We start from the raw sequence: 12787 nt of genomic DNA, 5'->3' as shown, positions 1-12787 counted from the left end.
AGACAGAAATGTATTCCTCTCGTTATTCAGGTGGGCGCCTGGTTGTAAAGATATGAAAAATGATATGCCCATATTATGCTGGTGGGTGACCTAGAACAGAAATGAAAAGACAGAAATGTATTCCCGCATTATACTGGTGGGTGACCCAGAACAAAAAATGAAAAGACAGAAATGTATTCCTCTCGTTATTCAGGTGGGCGCCTGGTTGTAAAGATATGAAAAATGATATGCCCGTATTATACTGGTGGGTGACCTAGAACAGAAATGAAAAGACAGAAATGTATTCCCGCATTATACTGGTGGGTGACCCAGAACAAAAAATGAAAAGACAGAAATGTATTCCTCTCGTTATTCAGGTGGGCGCCTGTCTTCAACAATAACTTTGAAAACAAGATCCTATTTGAGGGCGGATGAACCCGACATATCCTATTTGAGGGCGGATGAACCCGACAGATCCTATTTGAGGGCGGATGAACCCGACATATCCTATTTGAGGGCGGATGAACCCGACAGATCCTATTTGAGGGCGGATGAACCCGACAGATCCTATTTGAGGGCGGATGAACCCGACAGATCCTATTTGAGGGCGGATGAACCCGACAGATCCTATTTGAGGGCGGATGAACCCGACATATCCTATTTGAGGGCGGATGAACCCGACAGATCCTATTTGAGGGCGGATGAACCCGACATATCCTATTTGAGGGCGGATGAACCCAACATATCCTATTTGAGGGCGGATGTACCCGACATATCCTATTTGAGGGCGGATGAACCCAACATATCCTATTTGAGGGCGGATGAACCCGACATATCCTATTTGAGGGCGGATGAACCCAAAATATCTTTAAGACTTGAAAATGTCTTACCTCGAATACTTGCTGGGGATTGGGATGAACTTTCCTTTTCTACCTTCCCCACTTTTTATTATTATTCTTTTTTTTATTATTATTATTTATTTATTATTATCATTATTATTATTAGCTTCCTCCTTTGAAGTCTAACCGCTGAGGATAACGACTTTCCAACCTTGTGTTGGACCCCTCGCAACTGCTAGGGATAACACTGTTGAGGAATTATTTACTTACCTGTTGGGGGTAAAATGTTATCAGCTGGGGGTACCTGACTTCCAGAAAATTTTCTAAATGGAAGGAAAATTTTCTGCCCCAGTTTGATAATATCCCTCGTGGCATGCGTTTCTGCCTCAATGCCATTTCCCTTACCTGTTTCAAATCAAACAAAATTGTTAGTTTAAAACATGGTGGTTGGTTGTGATACTCCCAACGGGATGGCTTTTCCTTTTTTCCTTCCTTGCTTTGCGTTGCACAACTTGTTGGGGATGATATTATGTGCTGGGGATAATCCCTTCCTGCTGGGGGATATCCCTCTTCTTTTGTGGCATAGCTTGGAAACTGGCATTTTCCCCGACCTTTTAGTCTAGTATGGATTTCGCCAAATCATGCTCTCCTTTCCTTGCTTCGTTCATGGGCCTTGGACTTGAGGTTTATAACTTTTGATAAAGGCAACGGTATCCCTCCTAACACTTGTCAATCCTTCTGTCAATTCCCTTTTGCTGGGGATATCTTTTTGACACTGGCCTCGCGTTTGTTCCCTGCTGACTATACCACTTGGATGTACTAGTCAGACCTCATTTTGGAAAGCTGATGGCCTATTTTGAAGTCATTTCATACTTGTTCTGACCGGACAGACTCTATTGGGGAAAATTTTTTATGAAAGGAGAAAGGTAACAGAAACAAAATAAAAGACAAAGGAAACGATGACTTTTTTACAAAAGAAACTATAAATAAAAACCCTATCAAATGCAGACACCGACTCTAATGGCCATGACATGCGTATGTGGCCTATCCTTTACCGTCAATCATCTTTTAAGATCTTCAATTGGTGATTCCCCTCTGACTCTCAATCTTATTCGACTTGTAGTGCCCGAAGGGTTTTCACTATCAAGTCTCTCTCATTTTTGGGTTCTTCTCTCAGCTTTCATCGCCTTATGGTGCCTGTGAAGGTTTTCACCGATAAGACTCTCTCATTTGTATCACTTTCCAGCTGGGGATTTGGAGTGTCGCCGGTATGACCTCTTTCTGCTGGAGATTAGAGTCCCTTTTGCTGTGGAACAGAATGTTATGCTCGCCGGCAAGACTCTTCATTAGTCTGACTTGACATCTTTTGAAGACTGATCGGAAGGTCTTTCTTTGGACCGTAATGTGGGTTTTGGATAGGGCTAGAAAGAAAGGGTATTAAAGGCTCAAAAGTGCATCGATTCTGGGTTATTAATTACAACTTTCGGAACCAGATTTATTTACAACGACCGCAACCTCTGCCCCAGTTTCTTGCTTGGAGATATCTTAATTGTTTTTTTTTTTCATTTTTCAAAACTATGACCGAGCCGTGAAGCGCCTACGTATCCTCTTTGAGGAATCAGGTCAAACGTAGTTCCCAATTCCTCTTTTCCATTTGACTTTCTTTTTTCTTTTTGAATCACTTTGCTTTTCTTTTCTCTTTTATTTTCTCATTTCTCCTTTTTTCGTTTTTTTCTTTTTCTTTCTCTTTCTTTCATTCTTCTTTTTCCATTTTGTTGTTTTCTTTTCTTTCTTTTCTCTTACCTGCCATGCTTGCGTATTTTATTCGTTGCTACTAATTCCGAACGAGGGGTATGAAAGAAAATAAATAAGGCTCAAAGGGCTAACGAAGGATAAAGTGTTTGGGTAGCAGAACAAAATGCCTTCGTCATTCCAGTCTTCAACACATGCCAAGTGCAAACAACACAATTAAACCATAGATTTATAGCTCTTCCGATGGTGCCGGACTTGACAATTATATTCAACATCTGTTTGTTCATTTGTCACTTCTAAAGCACCGTTGGGCGACACTCTCATTCTCATTATTATGAATGACCCTCATGCCAATTTAGGCGAATCTTTCTTTAACGGTTTTCTTTGTGTTTAACTTGCCCCAGTTCCACATGACTCGAGCTCTGAATAATCTCAAACCGTCCTTATTTTCTTTAAATGGTCTGATCGCCCTTCCAGGGTTTTATGATTAACTTTAAAGATTAGGCCCAAACTGTGTGCGCATGTCATGTCACTAGAATCGGCATCGAACGAAAATGGTAAAAGGACTAAACAAAAGGATGACTGGAAATAATAAAAGATCTGCTTTGTATTAGACTACCGGCGAAATGGTTTGAATAATAAAACAAACAAAACAACCAGAATAAAATCCTAACAAAATTTAAACAAACTGCTATGACAAAATGGAAAGATAAGAAGGTTTGACACATGACAAAATCCAAATTACAACCTTAATAATCCGGACAACAGAAATGACAACAAAATAAGCCACCACAAGCTTCTCTCTTGCTAACCAAGGAACGGAGCGTCCTCCCCTTTATCAAAAACTGGCATCTTAGCCCCTGAGCTTTGCATCAATACTGCCGAGACCATTACCAGCTTCCATATCTCCGTCAACAAGTTTCCAACAGGATTCGAATGCTTTTGTCATCAGGCCTGATCCTCGCAGAGTGTGCACCATGAGGTGCAAGTAAAGGATTCTGGGTGTCATTGTCTGGCTTACCACAAACCAACCACCTTAACTTTATTTGCGAAAAAAAAAAGGTTAGAATGGACTCAGTCGGTCCTCATTATTGATAACATCTTTTTTCTTTTTCTTTTCGATGTTTTTCTCTTTTTTTTTTCTTTTTTTTTCGCTTTTCTTTTTCATTCTTTTTTCATTCCTTTTTTCATTTCTTTTTCATTTCTTTTTCCATTTCTTTTTTTTCATTTTTTTTTTGTTGTGGTCGAATCTTATGGAGATTGCCTACGTATCATGACCCCGCATGAATCAGACCTTGCGTAGTTCGTGCCAATAAGAGATAAACCATAACAAACAATTTTTCTTTTCACTTTTCATATTAAAACAAACTGGGTTTCAAAGGTTTAAAGATGACCTACCAACTTGAAAATCAAACAACCCGCCTATTTTAATCAAAAGATTTATAAACTCAAAAACAAAAGGCTAACTCCCTTTCTCTGTTCGACAAATGCAACCAAATGGTTATTTTTGCCAATGTGGCCCCTTCCAAATTTCACATGAATTTTGAGGCCGGGGAGGATTATTTTATGACACTTTTACAAACTTGTCCGTTCTTTTACGAAAATAACCTTTCGACAACTGACAGATACTCTAAGGCTACTTCGGCAAGAACGGTTTAAGACGCGGCCGAAACTGGCTCGGCTTATTTTAACAAATTTTGAACGGTATTCACTTGACCGTCGACTCTTTGTTTTTTTTTTCAAATTATGATAAAACTTGGTGTTGCAAAACACGACCCTTCAGCGTCTCGGGGACGAAACTTTTTTAAGGCTGTGTGGGTCAACTGGACCAAAATCCTAAACATGACCCAAAAGTGGCTGTTTATGCAAAGTCAGCCTTCCGGCGTCCCTTTCGGGAACATTTGGCTATTTATGACAAAGCAGAATCACCTGGCTTATTTATGACTCCTAAAATTTGACATATTTGTTTTTGCTATTTTTTTTGTAAAAAGGGGGAAGTTACATCACTAGACTTATTTACGACAAAATTAAAAATCTTTGACACATTTTTTTTATTTTTTATTTTATATTTGTTTTTGGCTTTTTTAGCAAAAGGTGGGGTTGGACCCGATGAGGGTTGCCTACGTATCTCACATCCGGTGAGAATCAAACCCGCGTAGTTCGGGCAAATAAACTGTTTTTGAGGGGACCCTTTTCCATTTTCTATATATATTTTTTTTATTATTATTTTCACAACAATCAAATAGACTATTATTCTATTATTTTCATTTATAACAAACAAACGAATTAACGAAAAACATTCCTTCTTTTTTTGAGAAGGTGGGGTTGGACCCGATGAGGGTTGCCTACGTATCTCACATCCGGTGAGAATCAAACCCGCATAGTTCGGTCAGATCATGAATAAGTAAATGAACTAACACATTTTTTTAATTGGAATTTGTGAAAGAACTGCTTCAAAATAAGAAAGGAAGTATTTTTTTGATTGATTTTCTTTTTGAAAGAAAGACTTGTAAGAATTCCTTTTCTTTTGATTTGAACTTTGAGAATTGCAAAAGTAAAAAGGAAGATATTTTTTGTTTGAATTTTCATTTGTTTTCTCTTATTCTAAAGAAGAAAGAAAATATTTTTGGAATTTTACCTTTAATAAAAGAAATGCTTTCTAAAAAAAATATTTTTTGAAATATTTTCGGATTTTTTTATTATATATATATATATATATATATATATATATATATATATATATATATATATATATATATATATATATATTTTTAACAATTAAAAAGACTTTCTAAAGAAGTCGATAATGGAAAATATTTTTGGATTTTTTGTTTTGAAAATTGGGAGTCTAAAAACTTTTCTAGACTTTTTGGCAAGACAAATATTTTTGCAATAAATAAAGATATATATATATTTTTTGGAAATAAAGAAAAACTTATTGGATTTATATATATATATATTTGCAACAAATAATAAAACCACTTTCAACGCCCAACTCATTTTATTTTATTATTTTTATTTTTATTATGGCATTTTCATAAACAAATAAATAAATAAAAACCCATTTTAAAACAAGACTTTTTTATTTTTTATTTTTATGGCAAGACAAACTATTTTTAATTTGTTTTTTTTTCGAAAAACAAGACAACTACTCTTTTTTTCTATTTTTCCTTGTTTTTAATAAAACAAACTAATAAGATACTTTTTCATTTTCAAAATTTCGGCAGAGTTTCGACTCTACTCGGACTTCTATGCTGTTATTTTCTCCTTTTTTCACGATTTTCTTATATGTGGAAAATGATGACAACATACAAAATCTTTTTTGAATTTTCATGCTTTGTTTTTTATTGGTATTTTTATTTTTTATATTTATTATTTCTTTCAAAAATGTGGCATGGGAGACATAACGATTTCCAAGACTTCTTGGATTCCGCAAATGCTCCCTATGCGCTTTTCCCAACATATGAAGCGTGGGGGACATATGGGAATTCCAAGACTTCTTGGATTCCACAAATGTTCCCCATGCTTCGATTAAAATAACATCATGCTGGAAATGACCAAATGACACATACGCCCTTGACTAAATATAACATGTAGCACATAGGATGCCGAAAGATTGTCTATTATTTTCAGGTTGCTTGTCCTAGACGGACCCAACCCCTATGTTGAGTCCCCTAAGTCAAATGCACATGATGCAAATAAACGTTCCTACTAGGGATCCGGCATGTGGCTTTGTTATACTAGGTTCAAAAACCTGGGTCGGTGTTCTAGACAGTGTACCCGAGCGGACAACTCGAGCTGAGGAAGGAGCTCCTTTCCGGGAACCAAAAGGCCAGCCGGCTTAGAAACTTTCCGAGCCTCTTTTATTTAGGGTATGACACTAACAGAATAGGGAGTCTCAACCAGTGAGCACATCCCCGGAGGTAAGAAGAGAAAGGTTTCGGCACAGTTTATATACAGTTCAAATAATATCAAAGCGGTAAAAGCAGCATTTAGCACATTAGGCTCAAAACATGTAATAATCAGATAATAAATAAAGCCAAATAATAACAATTACTCTAAGCGCGAATTCTTAACCCTGAACCAGTGGTTCTGGGTGTAAATCCCCAGCAGAGTCGCCAGAGCTGTCGCACCTCCTTTTTACGCACCCGGGGGGCGCAGGGGAGTTTTTTCCAATTAAAGGACAATCGAAACGGGATTGGTTTATTTATTTCAGAGTCGCCACTTGGGAGATTTAGGGTGTCCCAAGTCACCAATTTTAATCCCGAATCGAGGAAAATAATGACTCTATATTACAGTCTGCGTACCAGAAATCCGGATAAGGAATTCTGTTAACCCGGGAGAAGGTGTTAGGCATTCCCGAGTTCCGTGGTTCTAGCACGGTCGCTCAACTGTTATATTTGGCTTATTTATCTGATTTTAAATACAATTATGAACCAATGTGCCAATTTTAACTTTTTGCCGCTTTATTATTGTTATTTCAAAAGAATGTGAACATCGCTTAAAATATATCTTTGGACTGTGTCACATGAAATGCACCCACAATCCGAAACATATTTTATTTGATGTTTTAGGATTTGGATTTGGGTTGCATGAAATGCACACCCGAGCTTAAGAAAGTAAATTATTAAACACGCGCCTAAAGAGACTATCGCGTTATTATTTTGCGGAGGCCGCGAAATTCGCTAAACGACCCTCCTGAATTCTAAGTAATTTTAAACAAGTATTTACTGAGGGCCCCGCAATTTGTATTTTTATTCGGCGAGGCTCATCTCATTCTTATTTTTTAAAGAATTTGCAACGTCATGGAAATGCATCTCGGGCCACGCCACAATCAATGCGCCCGTGACTAGAGACATATTTCGACTCCGTTGAGATTTGGATTTGGGTCACATAAATGTGCACCCGAGCTTAGGGAGATAACATTATTAAAGGCGCGCCTAAAACAACTAGCGCATTATTATTTTGGGGTACGGCCGTGAAATTTGCTAAACGACCCATCCCGGAATCTAAGTATTTAATACATACACTTTGTGAGGGCCCCGCAATTTGTCCCTTTCATTTGGCGAGGCTCGTCTCATTTAATTTTTTATTATTATTATTATTATTTTTTTTTTTTTAAAGTGATGCCATTTTTACGCTTTTAACCATACTAAACCTTACAACTTCTTTACAACTAAAATCTCATAACTTGTTAGAGGTTTAATAAAAGAGTTTTAGCGAATGAGTATTTCGGGATTAGTAATAACATGTACTAATAATAATTTTTTTTTGAATGAACTAAGCGAAGTAAAGGACGAACAAATTAGCGTCAAACTTGTGTCATAGAACAACTAGTCAAACTTAATTAAACGTCATCAAATAAATAAGAATAACATAACATGAGAATGAACCAAAATGCAGACAATGAAACATAGGCAGAAAATTTCCATACCAATTTTTATATTGCATCTCAAACATTCAACGTAAGTTTATTTATCTAATACATCGAGGTTTACTAACCTTAGCACCTCGACCAACTCAGAGCGACAAACACGATTCCGACGGAACTTAAGCCGGACCTTTCTGAACGAAGAACAACGACGGAACCTCGGACAGCGCCTCGACGTACCGGACCTCGACGAACCAAAGACGACCTCGACGGAGAGTTTGGACCCCACAACTGTCGACGAGCAGGTGGGTTGGTTGAAGGTTTTGGACGTGAGGGTGCCGGCGTTAATGGAGGTGGGTTTTTGCTGGTGGCTTGGTCGTCGGGCAGTGGTCGACGGACTGGTTGCGAGACGACGAGGGAGGAGGTGGTTTCGCTGGGGGGTGATGGAGAAGGTGACGGACTGGTTATGGTGGTTATGGGTGGAGGTGACGGGACTGAGTGGTCGTTTGGTGGTGGTGCTTGGTCGACGGAGGGGAATGCGACGAAGTTGGTGGGTTGTTTGGACGAAGGGAGTAGAAGCGGCAGCAGTGGAGGAGTGGTCGTGGACGACGGACTGGAGGAGTGGTCGTTTGGATGGTGGTTATGGCGTTGTGGGGGTACCGGGGAAGGTGACGGGGAGGTTCCGGAAAATGGAGGGTTTTTTCCTGGTTTTCTTTTTTTTTCCTCTAGAAGATGGAGGAATAGTCCTCTTTTGTAGGGTTCTTGCTTCTTCTCTTTTGAGAAGAAGCTGTACAATACCCCTCGCCAATTTTTCAAAAAGTCCCCTTTTAAAAATTCCCCCCGGTCCTTTTTCGTTTGTCCGTGTTTCAATGCCCATAAAAATGAGCCCCACGCGTGGTGGGGTTCGAGGCATATGTCCCCAACGCGTGGTGGGGTTCCCCACGTGTCCTGGACACGGTTTAGTACGGGCTAGGTCCGAAAATTAGGCCTAAAATCGGGTAGTTTGAACCCGAATATTATTCTTTTGCCCGGACCCGAGAAATAGAAACACGTTGCTTAACTAGTCCTATGTAAGCAAAATAACTACCAAAAATAAGACTAGTATTTAAACAAAACTATATCTTTTTAAATATTTTTCAAGATTTAAAATAGCTACAAAATATTAATAAAACCATTTTTGTAATTTTCGTTTTTTAAATATTAAAATAAAATACGAGGTAATATTTTTGTATTTTTCAAAGTTAAAAATGCCTATAAAACTTTAATAGAACTATATTTTATTTATTTTTTATAATTTTCGAAATTATATAAAGTACAAAAATAAAGTGCAATTTTTTGTATTTTTCAAATTTATGAGAGATACATAAACTAAAATATATATATATATTTTTTGAAATTTTTCTTTTTGCAACAAAATAAAGTAAAAATAGTTAAAATAGCTATACTAGTCCTAAATTAGATATTTAAGCTTAAGAACGTAAAAATTCCCGGGGAGGGTCAAAAATCACGTGCTTACAGTTTCATGTAAAACCGCATCTCTAGAAGCCATAGCTTCTTTATAAGATTTAGGATCATCTTCCACTTGAAGAATAATTAGAATTATTCCCACAACTGTATCTCTATTACCTTCTACAAGATTAAAAGAAATATGTTGAGAGTCAACCTCATCTAATTCAAGTATTTTAGCTTTTAAAACTCTAGTGCTTCTCCTTTGTTCACAAGGTTGATCATTAACCTCCTATGAACTAGATTGCTTAACAATCCTTTGGATGTTTTTTCTAATGTTACATTGGTTGATGAAGATTAAAACCTTCTACCCGAGGTTAGAAGATATTCAAAAAATTTCACATCCCTAGATTCAACATTGACGTTCGACTCTAAATTAAAAAATCGATAAGCTTTGCTATTTGAAGCATAACCTATAAATGCACACTTGATCCCTCTAGGACCCAACTTGGTCTAATTTGGATCATTATTTTTGCAATATGCAAGACAATGCCACGCTTTAAAATATCATATATTTGGCTTTCTTCCTTTCCATAATTCATATGGAGTAATTTAATTTTTCTTTATAGGAATCTAATTAAATATGTGACATGTAGCAAGAAGTGCTTCTCCCCACAAATTAAATGACAATTCAGCATATAACAACAAAGCATTAACCACTTCTAGATAGGTTATATCTCTTCTTTTTGCTAAACCGTTCTGTTGAGGAGTGCGAGGAGCAGAACATTCATGAATAATGCCATTTTCTTCACAAAAAGTATTAAATTCTACAGGAAAATATTCTCCTCATATATCACTCCTTAAAACTTTAATTCTTTTTCCTAATTGATTCCCCACTTCAACCTTATAATTTTTAAAAGTATTAAAGGGTTCATTTTTGTATCTCAACAAATATACATAAGTATATCAAGAGCTATCATCAATTAAAGTTATAAAATATCTATTGTCGCCTCTAGTTAGTATGCCATTTAATTCACATATATCAGAATGTATTAAATCTAACAAGTTTTTATTTCTTTCAACACTTATAAAAGATTTCTAAGTCAATTTAAATTTAACACACAATTCACATTTTTTAAAATTCTTTTAAGTCGCAAGAAATCATTCCATTTTTAACCATTCTTTTCATAGTACTTAGACCAATATATGCTAATCTATAATGCCATAAAAATTAAATCCAACATATAAACATAAACATCATTCTTAAATTAATAATAAAACTATTAGTTACAGACAATTTGACCATTCCATCAGTAGAATAGCCTTTTCAAACAAAGACACCATTTCGGGACAAAAATTATTTTTTTCAATTCAAATGCAGATTTAATACCCGATTTGTCCAAAAGTACGTCACTAATAAAATTTGATTCATATCGGAACATGTAAGACATTGGTAAGAGTAACCATCTTGTCCGAAGTAAATGCAAGTTCAATATTTTCCTTGCCAAAAACTTTGGACCTTCCTTCATTTCCCATTTGAACCTCTTGTTCATCAGTCACTTCTTTGTAAGTCTTGAAGAGGGACTTGTCGTAGAAAACATGAACTGTGGCACAAGTATCATACCACCAACCAGAAACTTTACCTTGTATGGCATAGATATTGCTCACAGTAGCAATGATCTCTTCATTTATTTTTTGTTGAATTCACTTCTGATTTTTGTGTCTTCTTAAATCTGCATTCTCTAGCATAATGTCCACGCTTTCTACACACAAAGCAACCTCTTTGTTTAGACTTTTTGAATTTCTTTAGGACCAAGAGAAATTCCTTGGCTTTGCTTTTCTTTGTTGAATTTGTTTGAGGGCTTATTCAAAGCATTGGCTTATTATTGCCATTATAATAATGTTCATTCTTATCTCTCTCCCTCGATTCCTCTTTGATTCGAACGTGCTTTTGAATTTCTTCCAAAGAAAATGCTTTTGAATGATGGAGATTCTTTGAGTTTCCCTATTTATGTTTCTACTCCTGTGGGAGATTCTCTTGTTTTGGACCGCATTTATCGGTCATGTTTGGTTACTCTTAGTGATTTTGAGACCAGAGCTGATTTATTATTGCTCAACATGGTAGATTTTGACATTATCTTGGACATGAGCTGGTTTTCGCCACATTATGCTATCCTTGATTGTCACACCAAAACCGTGATGCTGACTATGCCAGGTGTACCGCATGTTGAGTATAGGGGTACTTTATATCACACTCCTAGTAGAGTTATTTCTTTTCTTAAAGCTCAGTGTATGGTTGAAAAGGGGTATGACGCGTATTTAGCTTATGTGAGAGATTTTAGTATTGATATCCCTTCAGTTGATTCAGTCCCAGTAGTACGGAATTTTCCCGATGTGTTCTTAACTGATCTTCTGGGCATGCCGCCCGATAGAGATATTGATTTTGGCATTGATCTGTTGCCGGGCACTCAACCCATTTCTATCCCTTCGTATCGTATGGCTCCTCTTGAGTTGAAGGATCAGTTACAGGAATTGCTTGATAAGGGTTTTATTCAGCCCAGTGTATCACCTTAGGGTATTCTTGTCTTGTTTGTGAAGAAAAAAGATGTTTCTATGCGTATATGTATTGATTATCGCCAGTTGAACAAAGTTACAGTTAAGAATCGTTATCCTTTGCCTCATATTGATGATCTGTTTGACCAACTTCAGGGTGCACGGGTGTTTTCTAAGATTAACTTGCGCTCAGGTTACTATTAATGGAAGAATCGGGAGCCAAATATCCCGAAGACTGCTTTCAGGACTCGGTATGGTCATTACGAGTTCCTTGTTATGTCATTTGGGCTGACCAATGCCCCAACAGCCTTTATGCATTTAATGCATAGTGTGTTCCGGCCGTATCTTGACTCGTTCGTCATTGTTTTTATTGATGATATTCTGGTGTATTCCCGGAGTTGTAAAGATCATGAGCAACATCTGAAGACCGTGCTTCAGACTTTGATAGAGAAGAAATTATATGCTAAGTTCTCGAAATGTGAGTTTTAGTTGGACTCCGTGGCATTCCTAGGCCACGTGGTATCGAGTGAGGGTATTCAGGTGGACCCGAAGAAAATAGAGGCTATGAAAAGTTGACCCAGACCATCCTCAGCTATAGAGATCCGCAGTTTTCTTGGCTTGGCGGGTTACTACCGTCATTTTGTGGAGGGGTTTTCATCGATTGCAGCCCCTATGACTAGGTTGACCCAGAAGGGTGCTCCGTTCCAGTAGACGGAATACTGCCTACAGATTCGGGGTCTTATATGGTCTATTATGATGCCTCAAGGATTGGCCTCAAAGCGGTGTTGATGTACGATGGTAGGGTGATTGCCTACGCGTCCAAACAGTTGAAGATACATGAGAAGAA

This window comes from Nicotiana sylvestris, chromosome 3, assembly GCF_000393655.2.
Source record: "Nicotiana sylvestris chromosome 3, ASM39365v2, whole genome shotgun sequence".
Taxonomy (NCBI): domain Eukaryota; kingdom Viridiplantae; phylum Streptophyta; class Magnoliopsida; order Solanales; family Solanaceae; genus Nicotiana; species Nicotiana sylvestris.
The sequence above is the reverse complement of the archived record's forward strand: the minus strand, read 5'-3'. Positions refer to the sequence as shown.